This window comes from Schistocerca nitens, chromosome 6, assembly GCF_023898315.1.
Source record: "Schistocerca nitens isolate TAMUIC-IGC-003100 chromosome 6, iqSchNite1.1, whole genome shotgun sequence".
Lineage (NCBI taxonomy): Eukaryota > Metazoa > Arthropoda > Insecta > Orthoptera > Acrididae > Schistocerca > Schistocerca nitens.
Genome location: NC_064619.1, coordinates 729,078,649 through 729,098,730, shown reverse-complemented (window position 1 = coordinate 729,098,730; position 20,082 = coordinate 729,078,649).

Here is a 20,082-nt window from a genome sequence, read left to right as displayed (position 1 = left end):
AGGAATAGTGCATCGGAAAGGAGATACTCGTATCCCAAAAGAAAATCCTGTCGTTTCCACAGAAACGTTACTCGATTTAGATGGAGAAGTCATAGAACCCATAGTATTTCATAGGAACGCAATTTCTGTGTTAATTCGTCAATGTGAGGGAGCGAGAGATGCAGTAAAGAAGGAATAGTGCATCGAAAGGAGATACTCGTATCCCAGAAGAAAATCCTGGCGATTCCATAGAAACGTTACTCGATTTAGAATGAGAGGTCATAGAACACATAGTATTTCATAGCGACGCAATTTCTGTGTTAATTCGTCAATGTGAGGGAGCGAGGGATGCAGTAAAGAAGGAATAGTGCATCGGAAAGGAGATACTCGTATCCCAAAGAAAATCCTGGCGTTTCCATAGAAACGTTACTCGATTTAGAAGGAGAAGTCATAGAACCCATAGTATTTCATAGCGACGTAATTTCTGTGTTAATTCGTCAATGTGAGGGAGCGAGGGATGCAGTAAAGAAGGAATAGTGCATCGGAAAGGAGATACTCGTATCCCAAAAGAAAATCCTGTCGTTTCCATAGAAACGTTTCTCGATTTAGATGGAGAAGTCATAGAACACATAGTATTTCATAGCGACGCAATTTCTGTGTTAATTCGTCAATGTGAGGGAGCAAGGGATGCAGTAAAGAAGGAATAGTGCACCGGAAAGGAGACACTCGAATCCCAAAATAAAATCATGGCTTTTCCATAGAAACTTTACTCGATTTAGAAGGAGATCTCATAGAACCCATAGTATTTCATAGCGACGCAATTTCTGTGTTAATTCGTCAATGCGAGGGAGCGAGGGATGCAGTAATGAAGGAATAGTGCATCGGAAAGGAGATACTCGTATCCCAAACGAAAATCCTGGCGTTTCCATAGAAACGTTACTCGATTTAATATGAGATCACATAGAACCCATAGTATTTCATAGCGACGCAATTTCTGTGTTAATTCGACAATGCGAGGGAGCGAGGGATGCAGTAAAGAAGGAATAGTGCATCGGAAAGGAGATACTCGTATCCCAAAAGAAAATCCTGTCGTTTCCATAGAAACGTTACTCGATTTAGAAGGAGAAGTCATAGAACCCATAGTATTTAATAGCGACGCAGTTTCTATGTTAATTCGTCAATGCGAGGGAGTGAGGGGTGCAGTAAAGAAGGAATAGTGCATCGGAAAGAAGATACTCGTATCCCAAAAGAAAATCCTGTCGTTTCCATAGAAACGTTACTCGATTTAAATGGAGAATTCATAGAACCCATAGTATTTCATAGCGACGCAATATCTGTGTTAATTCGTAAACGTGTGGGAGCGAGGGTTGCAGTAAAGAAGGAATAGTGCATCGCAAAAGAGCTACTCGTATCCCAAAAGAAAATCCTGTCGTTTCTATAGAAACGTTACTCGATTTGGATGCAGAAGTCATAGAACCCATAGTATTTCATAGCGACGCAATTTCTGTGTTAATTCGTCAATGTGAGGGAGTGAGGGAAGTAGTAAAGAAGGAATAGTGCATCGGAAAGGAGCTACTCGTATCCCAAAGAAAAATCTTGTCGTTTCCATAGAAACGGTACTCGATTTAGAAGGAGAAGTCATAGAACCCATAGTATTTCATAGCGACGCAATTTCTGCGTTAATTCGTCAATGTAAGGGAGCGAGGGATGCAGTAAAGAAGGAATAGTGCATCGGAAAGGAGCTACTCGTATCCCAAAAGAAAATCCTGTCGTTTCCATAGAAACGTTACTCGATTTAGTAGGAGAAGTCATAGAACTTATAGTATTTCATAGCGACGCAGTTTCTGTGTTAATTCGTCAATGCGACGGAGCGAGGGATGCAGTAAAGAAGGAATAGTGCATCGGAAAGGAGCTACTCGTATCCCAAAAGATAATCCTGGCGTTTCCATAGAAACTTTACGCGATTTAGATGGAGAAGTCATAGAACCCGTAGTATTTTATAGCGACGCAATTTCTGTGTTAATTCGTCATTGTGAGGGAGCGAGGGATGCAGTAAAGAAGGAATAGTGCATCATAAAGGAGATACTCGTGTCTCAAAAGAAAATCCTGGCGTTTCCATAGAAACGTTACTCGATTTAGAAGTAGATCTCATAGAACCCATAGTATTTCATAGCGACGCAGTTTCTGTGTTAATTCGTCAATGCGAGGGAGCGAGGGATGCAGTAAAGAAGGAATAGTGCATCGGAAAGGAGATACTCGTATCCCAAAAGAAATTCCTGTCGTTTCCATAGAAACGTTACTCGATTTAGAAGGAGATCTCATAGAACCCATAGCATTTCATAGCGACGCAGTTTCTGTGTTAATTCGTCAATGCGAGGGAGCGAGGGATGCAGTAAAGAAGGAATGGTGCATCGGAAAGGAGATACTCGTATCCCAAAAGAAAATCCTGGCGTTTCCATCGAAACGTTACTCGATTTAGAAGGAGATCTCATAGAACCCATAGTATTTCATAGCGACGCAATTTCTGTGTTAATTCGTCAAATCGAGGGAGCGAGGGATGCACTAAAGAAGGAATAGTGCATCGGAAGAGAGATACTGGTAACCCAAAAGAAAATCCTGGCGTTTCCATAGAAACGTTACTCGATTTAGAAGGAGAAGTCATAGAACCCATAGTATTTCATAGCGACGCATTTTCTGTGTTAATTCGTCAATGTGAGGGAGCGAGGGATGCAGTAAAGAAGGAATAGTGCATTGGAAAGGAGATACTCGTATCCCAAAAGAAAATCCTGGCGTTTCCATAGAAACGTTACTCGATTTAGAAGGAGATCTGATAGAACCCGTAGTATTTAATAGCGACGCAGTTTCTGTGTTAATTCGTCAATGCGAGGGAGCAAGGGATGCAGTAAAGAAGGAATAGTGCATCGGAAAGGAGCTACTCGTATCCCAAAAGATAATCCTGGCGTTTCCATAGATACGTTACTCGATTTAGAAGGAGAAGACATAGAACCCATAGTATTTCATAGCGACGCAATTTCTGTGTTAATTCGTCAATGCGAGGGAGCGAGGGATGCAGTGAAGAAGGAATAGTGCATCGGAAAGGAGATACTCGTAACCCAAAAGAAAATCCTGGCGTTTCCATAGAAACATTACTCGATTTAGAAGGAGAAGTCATAGAACCCATAGTATTTCATAGCTACGCAATTTCGGTGTTAATTCGTCAATGTGAGGGAGCGAGGGATGCAGTAAAGAAGGAATAGTGCATCGGAAAGAAGATCCTCGTATCCCAAAAGAAAATCCTGGCGTTTCCATAGAAACGTTACTCGATTTAGAAGGAGAAGTCATAGAACCCATAGTATTTCATAGCGACGCAATTTCTGTGTTAATTCGTCAATGCGAGGGAGCGAGGAATGCAGTAAAGAAGGAATAGTGCATCGGAAAGGAGATGTATCCCAAAAGAAAATCCTGTCGTTTCCATAGAAACGTTACTTGATTTAGATGGAGAAGTCATAGAACCCATTGTATTTCATTGCGACGCAATTTCTGTGTTAATTCGTCAATGTGAGGGAGCGAGGGATGCAATAAAGAAGGAATAGTGCATCGGAAAGGAGATACTCGTATCCCAAATGGAAATGCTGTCGTTTCCATAGAAACGTTACTCGATTTAGATGGAGAAGTCATAGAACCCATAGTATATCATAGCGACGCAATTTCTGTGTTAATTGTCAATGTGAGGGAGCGAGGGATAAAATAAAGAAGGAATAGTGCATCGGAATGGAGATACTCGTATCCCAAATGAAAATCCTGGCGTTTCCATAGAAACGTTACTCGATTTAGAAAGAGATCTCATAGAACCCATAGTATTTCATAGCGACGCAATTTCTGTGTTAATTCGTCAATGCGAGGGAGCGAGAGATGCAGTAAAGAAGGAATAGTGCATCGGAAAGGAGATACTCGTATCCCAAAAGAAAATCCTGTCGTTTCCATAGAAACGTTACTCGATTTAGATGGAGAAGTCATAGAACCCATAGTATTTCATAGGAACGCAATTTCTGTGTTAATTCGTCAATGTGAGGGAGCGAGAGATGCAGTAAAGAAGGAATAGTGCATCGGAAAGGAGATACTCGTATCCCAGAAGAAAATCCTGGCGATTCCATAGAAACGTTACTCGATTTAGAATGAGAGGTCATAGAACACATAGTATTTCATAGCGACGCAATTTCTGTGTTAATTCGTCAATGTGAGGGAGCGAGGGATGCAGTAAAGAAGGAATAGTGCATCGGAAAGGAGATACTCGTATCCCAAAGAAAATCCTGGCGTTTCCATAGAAACGTTACTCGATTTAGAAGGAGAAGTCATAGAACCCATAGTATTTCATAGCGACGTAATTTCTGTGTTAATTCGTCAATGTGAGGGAGCGAGGGATGCAGTAAAGAAGGAATAGTGCATCGGAAAGGAGATACTCGTATCCCAAAAGAAAATCCTGTCGTTTCCATAGAAACGTTTCTCGATTTAGATGGAGAAGTCATAGAACACATAGTATTTCATAGCGACGCAATTTCTGTGTTAATTCGTCAATGTGAGGGAGCAAGGGGTGCAGTAAAGAAGGAATAGTGCACCGGAAAGGAGACACTCGAATCCCAAAATAAAATCATGGCTTTTCCATAGAAACTTTACTCGATTTAGAAGGAGATCTCATAGAACCCATAGTATTTCATAGCGACGCAATTTCTGTGTTAATTCGTCAATGCGAGGGAGCGAGGAATGCAGTAAAGAAGGAATAGTGCATCGGAAAGGAGATGTATCCCAAAAGAAAATCCTGTCGTTTCCATAGAAACGTTACTTGATTTAGATGGAGAAGTCATAGAACCCATTGTATTTCATTGCGACGCAATTTCTGTGTTAATTCGTCAATGTGAGGGAGCGAGGGATGCAATAAAGAAGGAATAGTGCATCGGAAAGGAGATACTCGTATCCCAAATGGAAATGCTGTCGTTTCCATAGAAACGTTACTCGATTTAGATGGAGAAGTCATAGAACCCATAGTATATCATAGCGACGCAATTTCTGTGTTAATTGTCAATGTGAGGGAGCGAGGGATAAAATAAAGAAGGAATAGTGCATCGGAATGGAGATACTCGTATCCCAAATGAAAATCCTGGCGTTTCCATAGAAACGTTACTCGATTTAGAAAGAGATCTCATAGAACCCATAGTATTTCATAGCGACGCAATTTCTGTGTTAATTCGTCAATGCGAGGGAGCGAGAGATGCAGTAAAGAAGGAATAGTGCATCGGAAAGGAGATACTCGTATCCCAAAAGAAAATCCTGTCGTTTCCATAGAAACGTTACTCGATTTAGATGGAGAAGTCATAGAACCCATAGTATTTCATAGGAACGCAATTTCTGTGTTAATTCGTCAATGTGAGGGAGCGAGAGATGCAGTAAAGAAGGAATAGTGCATCGGAAAGGAGATACTCGTATCCCAGAAGAAAATCCTGGCGATTCCATAGAAACGTTACTCGATTTAGAATGAGAGGTCATAGAACACATAGTATTTCATAGCGACGCAATTTCTGTGTTAATTCGTCAATGTGAGGGAGCGAGGGATGCAGTAAAGAAGGAATAGTGCATCGGAAAGGAGATACTCGTATCCCAAAGAAAATCCTGGCGTTTCCATAGAAACGTTACTCGATTTAGAAGGAGAAGTCATAGAACCCATAGTATTTCATAGCGACGTAATTTCTGTGTTAATTCGTCAATGTGAGGGAGCGAGGGATGCAGTAAAGAAGGAATAGTGCATCGGAAAGGAGATACTCGTATCCCAAAAGAAAATCCTGTCGTTTCCATAGAAACGTTTCTCGATTTAGATGGAGAAGTCATAGAACACATAGTATTTCATAGCGACGCAATTTCTGTGTTAATTCGTCAATGTGAGGGAGCAAGGGGTGCAGTAAAGAAGGAATAGTGCACCGGAAAGGAGACACTCGAATCCCAAAATAAAATCATGGCTTTTCCATAGAAACTTTACTCGATTTAGAAGGAGATCTCATAGAACCCATAGTATTTCATAGCGACGCAATTTCTGTGTTAATTCGTCAATGCGAGGGAGCGAGGGATGCAGTAAAGAAGGAATAGTGCATCGGAAAGGAGATACTCGTATCCCAAACGAAAATCCTGGCGTTTCCATAGAAACGTTACTCGATTTAATATGAGATCACATAGAACCCATAGTATTTCATAGCGACGCAATTTCTGTGTTAATTCGACAATGCGAGGGAGCGAGGGATGCAGTAAAGAAGGAATAGTGCATCGGAAAGGAGATACTCGTATCCCAAAAGAAAATCCTGTCGTTTCCATAGAAACGTTACTCGATTTAGAAGGAGAAGTCATAGAACCCATAGTATTTAATAGCGACGCAGTTTCTATGTTAATTCGTCAATGCGAGGGAGCGAGGGGTGCAGTAAAGAAGGAATAGTGCATCGGAAAGAAGATACTCGTATCCCAAAAGAAAATCCTGTCGTTTCCATAGAAACGTTACTCGATTTAAATGGAGAATTCATAGAACCCATAGTATTTCATAGCGACGCAATTTCTGTGTTAATTCGTAAACGTGTGGGAGCGAGGGTTGCAGTAAAGAAGGAATAGTGCATCGCAAAAGAGCTACTCGTATCCCAAAAGAAAATCCTGTCGTTTCTATAGAAACGTTACTCGATTTGGATGCAGAAGTCATAGAACCCATAGTATTTCATAGCGACGCAATTTCTGTGTTAATTCGTCAATGTGAGGGAGTGAGGGAAGTAGTAAAGAAGGAATAGTGCATCGGAAAGGAGCTACTCGTATCCCAAAAAAAAATCTTGTCGTTTCCATAGAAACGGTACTCGATTTAGAAGGAGAAGTCATAGAACCCATAGTATTTCATAGCGACGCAATTTCTGCGTTAATTCGTCAATGTAAGGGAGCGAGGGATGCAGTAAAGAAGGAATAGTGCATCGGAAAGGAGCTACTCGTATCCCAAAAGAAAATCCTGTCGTTTCCATAGAAACGTTACTCGATTTAGTAGGAGAAGTCATAGAACTTATAGTATTTCATAGCGACGCAATTTCTGTGTTAATTCGTCAATGCGACGGAGCGAGGGATGCAGTAAAGAAGGAATAGTGCATGGGAAAGGAGCTACTCGTATCCCAAAAGATAATCCTGGCGTTTCCATAGAAACTTTACGCGATTTAGATGGAGAAGTCATAGAACCCGTAGTATTTTATAGCGACGCAATTTCTGTGTTAATTCGTCATTGTGAGGGAGCGAGGGATGCAGTAAAGAAGGAATAGTGCATCATAAAGGAGATACTCGTGTCTCAAAAGAAAATCCTGGCGTTTCCATAGAAACGTTACTCGATTTAGAAGTAGATCTCATAGAACCCATAGTATTTCATAGCGACGCAGTTTCTGTGTTAATTCGTCAATGCGAGGGAGCGAGGGATGCAGTAAAGAAGGAATAGTGCATCGGAAAGGAGATACTCGTATCCCAAAAGAAATTCGTGTCGTTTCCATAGAAACGTTACTCGATTTAGAAGGAGATCTCATAGAACCCATAGCATTTCATAGCGACGCAGTTTCTGTGTTAATTCGTCAATGCGAGGGAGCGAGGGATGCAGTAAAGAAGGAATGGTGCATCGGAAAGGAGATACTCGTATCCCAAAAGAAAATCCTGGCGTTTCCATCGAAACGTTACTCGATTTAGAAGGAGATCTCATAGAACCCATAGTATTTCATAGCGACGCAATTTCTGTGTCAATTCGTCAAATCGAGGGAGCGAGGGATGCACTAAAGAAGGAATAGTGCATCGGAAGAGAGATACTGGTAACCCAAAAGAAAATCCTGGCGTTTCCATAGAAACGTTACTCGATTTAGAAGGAGAAGTCATAGAACCCATAGTATTTCATAGCGACGCATTTTCTGTGTTAATTCGTCAATGTGAGGGAGCGAGGGATGCAGTAAAGAAGGAATAGTGCATTGGAAAGGAGATACTCGTATCCCAAAAGAAAATCCTGGCGTTTCCATAGAAACGTTACTCGATTTAAATGGAGAATTCATAGAACCCATAGTATTTCATAGCGACGCAATTTCTGTGTTAATTCGTAAACGTGTGGGAGCGAGGGTTGCAGTAAAGAAGGAATAGTGCATCGCAAAAGAGCTACTCGTATCCCAAAAGAAAATCCTGTCGTTTCTATAGAAACGTTACTCGATTTGGATGCAGAAGTCATAGAACCCATAGTATTTCATAGCGACGCAATTTCTGTGTTAATTCGTCAATGTGAGGGAGTGAGGGAAGTAGTAAAGAAGGAATAGTGCATCGGAAAGGAGCTACTCGTATCCCAAAAAAAAATCTTGTCGTTTCCATAGAAACGGTACTCGATTTAGAAGGAGAAGTCATAGAACCCATAGTATTTCATAGCGACGCAATTTCTGCGTTAATTCGTCAATGTAAGGGAGCGAGGGATGCAGTAAAGAAGGAATAGTGCATCGGAAAGGAGCTACTCGTATCCCAAAAGAAAATCCTGTCGTTTCCATAGAAACGTTACTCGATTTAGTAGGAGAAGTCATAGAACTTATAGTATTTCATAGCGACGCAATTTCTGTGTTAATTCGTCAATGCGACGGAGCGAGGGATGCAGTAAAGAAGGAATAGTGCATGGGAAAGGAGCTACTCGTACCCCAAAAGATAATCCTGGCGTTTCCATAGAAACTTTACGCGATTTAGATGGAGAAGTCATAGAACCCGTAGTATTTTATAGCGACGCAATTTCTGTGTTAATTCGTCATTGTGAGGGAGCGAGGGATGCAGTAAAGAAGGAATAGTGCATCATAAAGGAGATACTCGTGTCTCAAAAGAAAATCCTGGCGTTTCCATAGAAACGTTACTCGATTTAGAAGTAGATCTCATGGAACCCATAGTATTTCATAGCGACGCAGTTTCTGTGTTAATTCGTCAATGCGAGGGAGCGAGGGATGCAGTAAAGAAGGAATAGTGCATCGGAAAGGAGATACTCGTATCCCAAAAGAAATTCGTGTCGTTTCCATAGAAACGTTACTCGATTTAGAAGGAGATCTCATAGAACCCATAGCATTTCATAGCGACGCAGTTTCTGTGTTAATTCGTCAATGCGAGGGAGCGAGGGATGCAGTAAAGAAGGAATGGTGCATCGGAAAGGAGATACTCGTATCCCAAAAGAAAATCCTGGCGTTTCCATCGAAACGTTACTCGATTTAGAAGGAGATCTCATAGAACCCATAGTATTTCATAGCGACGCAATTTCTGTGTCAATTCGTCAAATCGAGGGAGCGAGGGATGCACTAAAGAAGGAATAGTGCATCGGAAGAGAGATACTGGTAACCCAAAAGAAAATCCTGGCGTTTCCATAGAAACGTTACTCGATTTAGAAGGAGAAGTCATAGAACCCATAGTATTTCATAGCGACGCATTTTCTGTGTTAATTCGTCAATGTGAGGGAGCGAGGGATGCAGTAAAGAAGGAATAGTGCATTGGAAAGGAGATACTCGTATCCCAAAAGAAAATCCTGGCGTTTCCATAGAAACGTTACTCGATTTAGAAGGAGATCTGATAGAACCCGTAGTATTTAATAGCGACGCAGTTTCTGTGTTAATTCGTCAATGCGAGGGAGCAAGGGATGCAGTAAAGAAGGAATAGTGCATCGGAAAGGAGCTACTCGTATCCCAAAAGATAATCCTGGCGTTTCCATAGATACGTTACTCGACTTAGAAGGAGAAGACATAGAACCCATAGTATTTCATAGCGACGCAATTTCTGTGTTAATTCGTCAATGCGAGGGAGCGAGGGATGCAGTGAAGAAGGAATAGTGCATCGGAAAGGAGATACTCGTAACCCAAAAGAAAATCCTGGCGTTTCCATAGAAACATTACTCGATTTAGAAGGAGAAGTCATAGAACCCATAGTATTTCATAGCTACGCAATTTCGGTGTTAATTCGTCAATGTGAGGGAGCGAGGGATGCAGTAAAGAAGGAATAGTGCATCGGAAAGAAGATCCTCGTATCCCAAAAGAAAATCCTGGCGTTTCCATAGAAACGTTACTCGATTTAGAAGGAGAAGTCATAGAACCCATAGTATTTCATAGCGACGCAATTTCTGTGTTAATTCGTCAATGCGACGGAGCGAGGGATGCAGTAAAGAAGGAATAGTGCATGGGAAAGGAGCTACTCGTATCCCAAAAGATAATCCTGGCGTTTCCATAGAAACTTTACGCGATTTAGATGGAGAAGTCATAGAACCCGTAGTATTTTATAGCGACGCAATTTCTGTGTTAATTCGTCATTGTGAGGGAGCGAGGGATGCAGTAAAGAAGGAATAGTGCATCATAAAGGAGATACTCGTGTCTCAAAAGAAAATCCTGGCGTTTCCATAGAAACGTTACTCGATTTAGAAGTAGATCTCATAGAACCCATAGTATTTCATAGCGACGCAGTTTCTGTGTTAATTCGTCAATGCGAGGGAGCGAGGGATGCAGTAAAGAAGGAATAGTGCATCGGAAAGGAGATACTCGTATCCCAAAAGAAATTCGTGTCGTTTCCATAGAAACGTTACTCGATTTAGAAGGAGATCTCATAGAACCCATAGCATTTCATAGCGACGCAGTTTCTGTGTTAATTCGTCAATGCGAGGGAGCGAGGGATGCAGTAAAGAAGGAATGGTGCATCGGAAAGGAGATACTCGTATCCCAAAAGAAAATCCTGGCGTTTCCATCGAAACGTTACTCGATTTAGAAGGAGATCTCATAGAACCCATAGTATTTCATAGCGACGCAATTTCTGTTTTAATTCGTCAAATCGAGGGAGCGAGGGATGCACTAAAGAAGGAATAGTGCATCGGAAGAGAGATACTGGTAACCCAAAAGAAAATCCTGGCGTTTCCATAGAAACGTTACTCGATTTAGAAGGAGAAGTCATAGAACCCATAGTATTTCATAGCGACGCATTTTCTGTGTTAATTCGTCAATGTGAGGGAGCGAGGGATGCAGTAAAGAAGGAATAGTGCATTGGAAAGGAGATACTCGTATCCCAAAAGAAAATCCTGGCGTTTCCATAGAAACGTTACTCGATTTAGAAGGAGATCTGATAGAACCCGTAGTATTTAATAGCGACGCAGTTTCTGTGTTAATTCGTCAATGCGAGGGAGCAAGGGATGCAGTAAAGAAGGAATAGTGCATCGGAAAGGAGCTACTCGTATCCCAAAAGATAATCCTGGCGTTTCCATAGATACGTTACTCGATTTAGAAGGAGAAGACATAGAGCCCATAGTATTTCATAGCGACGCAATTTCTGTGTTAATTCGTCAATGCGAGGGAGCGAGGGATGCAGTGAAGAAGGAATAGTGCATCAAAAAGGAGATACTCGTAACCCAAAAGAAAATCCTGGCGTTTCCATAGAAACATTACTCGATTTAGAAGGAGAAGTCATAGAACCCATAGTATTTCATAGCTACGCAATTTCGGTGTTAATTCGTCAATGTGAGGGAGCGAGGGATGCAGTAAAGAAGGAATAGTGCATCGGAAAGAAGATCCTCGTATCCCAAAAGAAAATCCTGGCGTTTCCATAGAAACGTTACTCGATTTAGAAGGAGAAGTCATAGAACCCATAGTATTTCATAGCGACGCAATTTCTGTGTTAATTCGTCAATGCGAGGGAGCGAGGAATGCAGTAAAGAAGGAATAGTGCATCGGAAAGGAGATGTATCCCAAAAGAAAATCCTGTCGTTTCCATAGAAACGTTACTTGATTTAGATGGAGAAGTCATAGAACCCATTGTATTTCATTGCGACGCAATTTCTGTGTTAATTCGTCAATGTGAGGGAGCGAGGGATGCAATAAAGAAGGAATAGTGCATCGGAAAGGAGATACTCGTATCCCAAATGGAAATGCTGTCGTTTCCATAGAAACGTTACTCGATTTAGATGGAGAAGTCATAGAACCCATAGTATATCATAGCGACGCAATTTCTGTGTTAATTGTCAATGTGAGGGAGCAAGGGGTAAAATAAAGAAGGAATAGTGCATCGGAAAGGAGATACTCGTATCCCAAATGGAAATCCTGTCGTTCCCACAGAAACGTTACTCGATTTAGAAGGAGATCTCATAGAACCCATGGTATTTCATAGCGACGCAATTTCTGTGTTAATTCGTCAATGCGAGGGAGCGAGAGATGCAGTAAAGAAGGAATAGTGCATCGGAAAGGAGATACTCGTATCCCAAAAGAAAATCCTGGCGATTCCATAGAAACGTTACTCGATTTAGAAGGAGATCTCATAGAACCCATAGTATTTCATAGCGACGCAATTTCTGTGTTAATTCGTCAAATCGAGGGAGCGAGGGATGCACTAAAGAATTAATAGTGCATCGGAAGAGAGATACTCGTAACCCAAAAGAAAATCCTGGCGTTTCCATAGAAACGTTACTCGATTTAGAAGGAGAAGTCATAGAACCCATAGTATTTCATAGCGACGCAATTTCTGTGTTAATTCCTCAATGCGAGGGAGCGAGGGATGCAGTGAAGAGGGAATAGTGCATCGGAAAGGAGATACTCGTATCCCAAAAGAAAATCCTGGCGTTTCCATAGAAACATTACTCGATTTAGAAGGAGAAGTCATAGAACCCATAGTATTTCATAGCGACGCAATTTCGGTGTTAATTCGTCAATGTGAGGGAGCGCGGGATGCAGTAAAGAAGGAATAGTGCATCGGAAAGGAGATACTCGTATCCCAAAAGAAAATCCTGTCGTTTCCATAGAAACGTTACTCGATTTAGAAGGAGAAGTCATAGAACCCATAGTATTTCATAGCGACGCAATTTCGGTGTTAATTCGTCAATGTGAGGGAGCGCGGGATGCAGTAAAGAAGGAATAGTGCATCGGAAAGGAGATACTCGTATCCCAAAAGAAAATCCTGGCGTTTCCACAGAAACGTTATTCGATTTAGAAGGAGAAGTCATTAAACCCATAGTATTTCACAGCGACGCAATTTCTGTGTTAATTCGTCAATGTGAGGGAGCGAGGGATGCAGTAAAGAAGGAATAGTGCATCGGAATGGAGGTACTCGTATCCCAAAAGAAAATCCTGTCGTTTCCATAGAAACGTTACTAGATTTAGATGGAGAAGTCATAGAACACATAGTATTTCATAGCGACGCAATTTCTGTGTTAATTCGTCAATGTGAGGGAGCAAGGGATGCAGTAAAGAAGGAATAGTGCATCGGAAAGGAGACACTCGAATCCCAAAATAAAATCATGGCATTTCCATAGAAACTTTACTCGATTTAGAAGGAGATCTCATAGAACCCATAGTATTTCATAGCGACGCAATTTCTCTGTTAATTCGTCAATGCGAGGGAGCGAGGGATGCAGTTTAGAAGGAATAGTGCACCGGAAAGGAGTTACTCGTATCCCAAAAGAAAATCCTGTCGTTTCCATAGAAACGTTACTCGATTTAGATTGAGAAGTCATAGAACCCATAGTATTTCATAGCGACGCAGTTTGTTGTGTTAATTCGTCAATGCGAGGGAGCGAGGGGTGCAGTAAAGAAGGAATAGTGCATCGGAAAGGAGATACTCGTATCCAAAAAGAAAATCCTGTCGTTTCCATAGAAACGTTACGCGATTTAGATGGAGAAGTCATAGAACCCATAGTATTTCATAGCGACGCTATTTCTCTGTTAATTCGTCAATGTGAGGGAGCGAGGGATGCAGTTTAGAAGGAATAGTGCATCGGATAGGACATACTCGTATCCCAAAAGAAAATCCTGTCCTTTCCATAGAAACGTTACTCGATTTAGATGGAGAATTCATAGAACCCATAGTATTTCATAGCGACGCAATTTCTGTGTTAAATCGTAAATGTGGGGGAGCGAGGGTTGCAGTAAAGAAGGAATAGTGCATCGCAAAAGAGCTACTCGTATCCCAAAAGAAAATCCTGTCGTTTCCATAGAAACGTTACTCGATTTAGATGCAGAAGTCATAGAACCCATAGTATTTCATAGCGACGCAATTTCTGTGTTAATTCGTCAATGTGAGGCAGCGAGGGATGCAGTAAAGAAGTAATAGTGCATCGGAAAGTAATACTCGTATCTCAAAAGAAAATCCTGGCGTTTCCATAGAAACGTTACTCGATTTAGATGGAGATCTCATAGAACCCATAGTATTTCATAGCTACGCAGTTTCTGCGTTAATTCGTCAATGCGAGGGAGCGAGGGATGCAGTAAAGAACGAATAGTGCATCGGAAAGGAGCTACTCGTATCCCAAAAGAAAATACTGTCGCTTCCATAGAAACGTTACTCGATTTATAAGGAGAAGTCATAGAACCCATAGCATTTCATAGCGACGCAATTTCTGTGTTAATTCGTCAATGTAAGGGAGCGAGGGATGCAGTAAAGAAGGAATAGTGCATCGAAAAGGAGCTACTCGTATCCCAAAAGAAAATCCTGTCGTTTCCATACAAACGTTACTCGATTTAGAAGGAGAAGTCATAGAACCCATAGTATTTCATAGCGACGCAGTTTCTGTGATAATTCGTCAATGCGAGGGAGCGAGGGATGCAGTGAAGAAGGAATAGTGCATCGGAAAGGAGATACTCGTAACCCAAAAGAAAATCCTGGCGTTTCCATAGAAACGTTACTCGATTTAGAAGGAGAAGTCATAGAACCCATAGTATTTCATAGCGACGAAATTTCTGTGTTAATTCGTCAATGTGAGGGAGCTAGGGATGCAGTAAAGAAGGAATAGTGCATCGGAAAGGAGATACTCGTATCCCAAAAGAAAATCCTCTCGTTTCCATAGAAACGTTACGCGTTTTAGATGGAGAAGTCATAGAACCCATAGTATTTCATAGCGACGCAATTTCTGTGTTAATTCGTCAATGTGAGGGAGCGAGGGTGCAGTAAGAAGGAATAGTGCATCGGAAAGGTGATACTCGTATCCCAAAAGAAAATCCTGTCGTTTCCATAGAAACGTTACTCGATTTAGATGGAGATGTCATAGAACACATAGTATTTCATAGCGACGCAATTTCTGTGTTAATTCGCCAATGTGAGGGAGCAAGGGATGCAGTAAAGAAGGAATAGTGCATCGGAAAGGAGACACTCGAATCCCAAAATAAAATCATGGCATTTCCATAGATACTTTACTCGATTTAGAAGGAGATCTCATAGAACCCATAGTATTTCATAGCGACGCAATTTCTGTGTTAATTCGTCAATGCGAGGGAGCGAGGGATGCAGTAAATAAGGAATAGTGCATCGGAAAGGAGATACTCGTATCCCAAAAGAAAATCCTGGCATTTCCATAGAAACGTTACTCGATTTAGAAGGAGATCACATAGAACCCATAGTATTTCATAGCGACGCAATTTCTGTGTTAATTCGTCAATGCGAGGGAGCGAGGGATGCAGTAAAGAAGGAATAGTGCATCGGAAAGGAGATACTCGTATCCAAAAAGAAAATCCTGTCGTTTCCATAGAAACGTTACTAGATTTAGATGGAGAAGTCATAGAACCCATAGTATTTCATAGCGGCGCTATTTCTCTGTTAATTCGTCAATGTGAGGGAGCGAGGGATGCAGTTAAGAAGGAATAGTGCATCGGATAGGAGATACTCGTATCCCAAAAGAAAATCCTGTCGTTTCCATAGAAACGTTACTCGATTTAGATGGAGAATTCATAGAACCCATAGTATTTCATAGCGACGCAATTTCTGTGTTAATTCGTAAATGTGGGGGAGCGAGGGTTGCAGTAAAGAAGGAATAGTGCATCGCAAAAGAGCTACTCGTATCCCAAAAGAAAATCCTGTCGTTTCCATAGAAACGTTACTCGATTTAGATGGAGATCTCATAGAACCCATAGTATTTCATAGCTACGCAGTTTCTGCGTTAATTCGTCAATGCGAGGGAGCGAGGGATGCAGTAAAGAACGAATAGTGCATCGGAAAGCAGCTACTCGTATCCCAAAAAATATGCTGTCGTTTCCATAGAAACGTTACTCGATTTAGATGGAGAAGTCATAGAACCCATAGTATTTCATAGCGACGCAATTTCTGTGTTAATTCGTCAATGTGAGGGAGCGAGGGATGCAGTGAAGAAGGAATAGTGCATCGGAAAGGAGATACTCGTATCCCAAAAGAAAATCCTGGCGTTTCCATAGAAACGTTACTCGATTTAGAAAGAGAAGTAATAGAACCCATAGTATCTCATAGCGACGCAGTTTCTGTGTTTATTCGCCAATGCGAGGGAGCGAGGGATGCAGTAAAAAAGGAATAGTGCATCGGAAAGGAGATACTCGTACCCCAAAAGAAAATCCCGGCGTTTCCATAGAAACGTTACTCGATTTAGAAGGAGATCTCATAGAACCCATAGTATTTCATAGCGACGCAGTTTCTGTGTTAATTCGTCAATGCAAGGGAGCGAGGGATGCAGTAAAGAAGGAATAGTGCATCGGAAAGGAGATACTCGTAACCCAAAAGAAAATCCTGGCGTTTCCATAGAAACGTTACTCGATTTAGAAGGAGATCTCATAGAACCCATAGCATTTCATAGCGACGCAGTGTCTGTGTTAGTTCGTCAAAGCGAGGGAGCGAGGGATGCAGTAAAGAAGGAATAGTGCATCGGAAAGGAGATACTCGTATCCCAAAAGAAAATCAGGGCGTTTCCATATAAACGTTACTCGTTTTATTAGGAGATCTCGTAGAACCCATAGTATTTCATAGCGACGCAATTTCTGTGTTATTTCGTCAAATCGAAGGAGCGAGGGATGCAGTAAAGAAGGAATAGTGCATCGGAAGAGAGATACTCTTATCCCAAAAGAAAATCCTGGCGTTTCCATAGAAACGTTACTCGATTTAGAAGGAGAAGTCATAGAACCCATAGTATTTCATAGCGACGCAATTTCTGTGTTAATTCGTCAATGTGAGGGAGCGAGGGATGCAGTAAAGAAGGAATAGTGCATCGGAAAGGAGATACTCGTATCCCAAAAGAAAATCCTGGCGTTTCCATAGAAACGTTACTCGATTTAGAAGGAGATCTCATAGAACCCATAGTATTTCATAGCGACGCAGTTTCTGTGTTAATTCGTCAATGCGAGGGAGCGAGGGATGCAGTAAAGAAGGAATAGTGCATCGGAAATGAGCTACTCGTATCCCAAAAGAAAATCCTGTCGTTTCAATAGAGACGTTACTCGATTTAGAAGGAGAAGTCATAGAACCCATAGTATTTCATAGCGACGCAGTTTCTGTGTTAATTCGTCAATGCGAGGGAGCGAGGGATGCAGTGAAGAAGGAATAGTGCATCGGAAAGGTGATACTCGTATCCCAAAAGAAAATCCTGTCGTTTCCATAGATACGTTACTCGATTTAGATGGAGAAGTCGTAGAACCCATAGTACTTCATAGCGACGCAATTTCTGTGTTAATTCGTCAATCTGAGGGAGCGATGGATGCAGTAAAGAAGGAATAGTGCATCGGAAAGGAGATACACGTATCCCAAAAGAAAATCCTGTCGTTTCCATAGAAACGTTACTCGATTTAGATGGAGAATTCATAGAACCCATAGTATTTCATAGCGACGCAAATTCTGTGTTAATTCGTCAAATCGAGGGAGCGAGGGATGCAGTAAAGAAGGAATAGTGCATCGGAAGAGAGATACTCTTATCCCAAAAGAAAATCCTGGCGTTTCCATAGAAACGTTACTCGATTTAGAAGGAGAAGTCATAGAACCCATAGTATTTCATAGCGACGCAATTTCTGTGTTAATTCGTCAATGTGAGGGAGCGAGGGATGCAGTAAAGAAGGAATAGTGCATCGGAAAGGAGATACTCGTATCCCAAAAGAAAATCCTGGCGTTTCCATAGAAACGTTACTCGATTTAGAAGGAGATCTCATAGAACCCATAGTATTTCATAGCGACGCAGTTTCTGTGTTAATTCGTCAATGCGAGGGAGCGAGGGATGCAGTAAAGAAGGAATAGTGCATCGGAAATGAGCTACTCGTATCCCAAAAGAAAATCCTGTCGTTTCAATAGAAACGTTACTCGATTTAGAAGGAGAAGTCATAGAACCCATAGTATTTCATAGCGACGCAGTTTCTGTGTTAATTCGTCAATGCGAGGGAGCGAGGGATGCAGTGAAGAAGGAATAGTGCATCGGAAAGGTGATACTCGTATCCCAAAAGAAAATCCTGTCGTTTCCATAGATACGTTACTCGATTTAGATGGAGAAGTCGTAGAACCCATAGTACTTCATAGCGACGCAATTTCTGTGTTAATTCGTCAATCTGAGGGAGCGATGGATGCAGTAAAGAAGGAATAGTGCATCGGAAAGGAGATACACGTATCCCAAAAGAAAATCCTGTCGTTTCCATAGAAACGTTACTCGATTTAGATGGAGAATTCATAGAACCCATAGTATTTCATAGCGACGCAAATTCTGTGTTAATTCGTCAAATCGAGGGAGCGAGGGATGCAGTAAAGAAGGAATAGTGCATCGGAAGAGAGATACTCTTATCCCAAAAGAAAATCCTGGCGTTTCCATAGAAACGTTACTCGATTTAGAAGGAGAAGTCATAGAACCCATAGTATTTCATAGCGACGCAATTTCTGTGTTAATTCGTCAATGTGAGGGAGCGAGGGATGCAGTAAAGAAGGAATAGTGCATCGGAAAGGAGATACTCGTATCCCAAAAGAAAATCCTGGCGTTTCCATAGAAACGTTACTCGATTTAGAAGGAGATCTCATAGAACCCATAGTATTTCATAGCGACGCAGTTTCTGTGTTAATTCGTCAATGCGAGGGAGCGAGGGATGCAGTAAAGAAGGAATAGTGCATCGGAAATGAGCTACTCGTATCCCAAAAGAAAATCCTGTCGTTTCAATAGAAACGTTACTCGATTTAGAAGGAGAAGTCATAGAACCCATAGTATTTCATAGCGACGCAGTTTCTGTGTTAATTCGTCAATGCGAGGGAGCGAGGGATGCAGTGAAGAAGGAATAGTGCATCGGAAAGGTGATACTCGTATCCCAAAAGAAAATCCTGTCGTTTCCATAGATACGTTACTCGATTTAGATGGAGAAGTCGTAGAACCCATAGTACTTCATAGCGACGCAATTTCTGTGTTAATTCGTCAATCTGAGGGAGCGATGGATGCAGTAAAGAAGGAATAGTGCATCGGAAAGGAGATACACGTATCCCAAAAGAAAATCCTGTCGTTTCCATAGAAACGTTACTCGATTTAGATGGAGAATTCATAGAACCCATAGTATTTCATAGCGACGCAAATTCTGTGTTAATTCGTCAAATCGAGGGAGCGAGGGATGCAGTAAAGAAGGAATAGTACATCGGAAGAGAGATACTCTTATCCCAAAACAAAATCCTGGCGTTTCCATAGAAACGTTACTCGATTTAGAAGGAGATGTCATAGAACCCATAGTTTTTCATAGCGACGCAATTTCTGTGTTAATTCGTCAATGTGAGGGAGCGAGGGATGCAGTAAAGAAGGAATAGTGCATCGGAAAGGAGATACTCGTATCCCAAAAGAAAATCCTGGCGTTTCCATAGAAACGTTATTTGATTTAGAAGGAGATCTCATAGAACCCATAGTATTTCATAGAGACGCAGTTTCTGTGTTAATTCGTCAATGCGAGGGAGCGAGGGATGCAGTAAAGAAGGAATAGTGCATCGGAAAGGAGATACTCGTATCCCAAAAGAAAATCCTCTCGTTTCCATAGAAACGTTACGCGTTTTAGATGGAGAAGTCATAGAACCCATAGTATTTCATAGCGACGCAAATTCTGTGTTAATTCGTCAAATCGAGGGAGCGAGGGATGCAGTAAAGAAGGAATAGTGCATCGGAAGAGAGATACTCTTATCCCAAAACAAAATCCTGGCGTTTCCATAGAAACGTTACTCGATTTAGAAGGAGATGTCATAGAACCCATAGTTTTTCATAGCGACGCAATTTCTGTGTTAATTCGTCAATGTGAGGGAGCGAGGGATGCAGTAAAGAAGGAATAGTGCATCGGAAAGGAGATACTCGTATCCCAAAAGAAA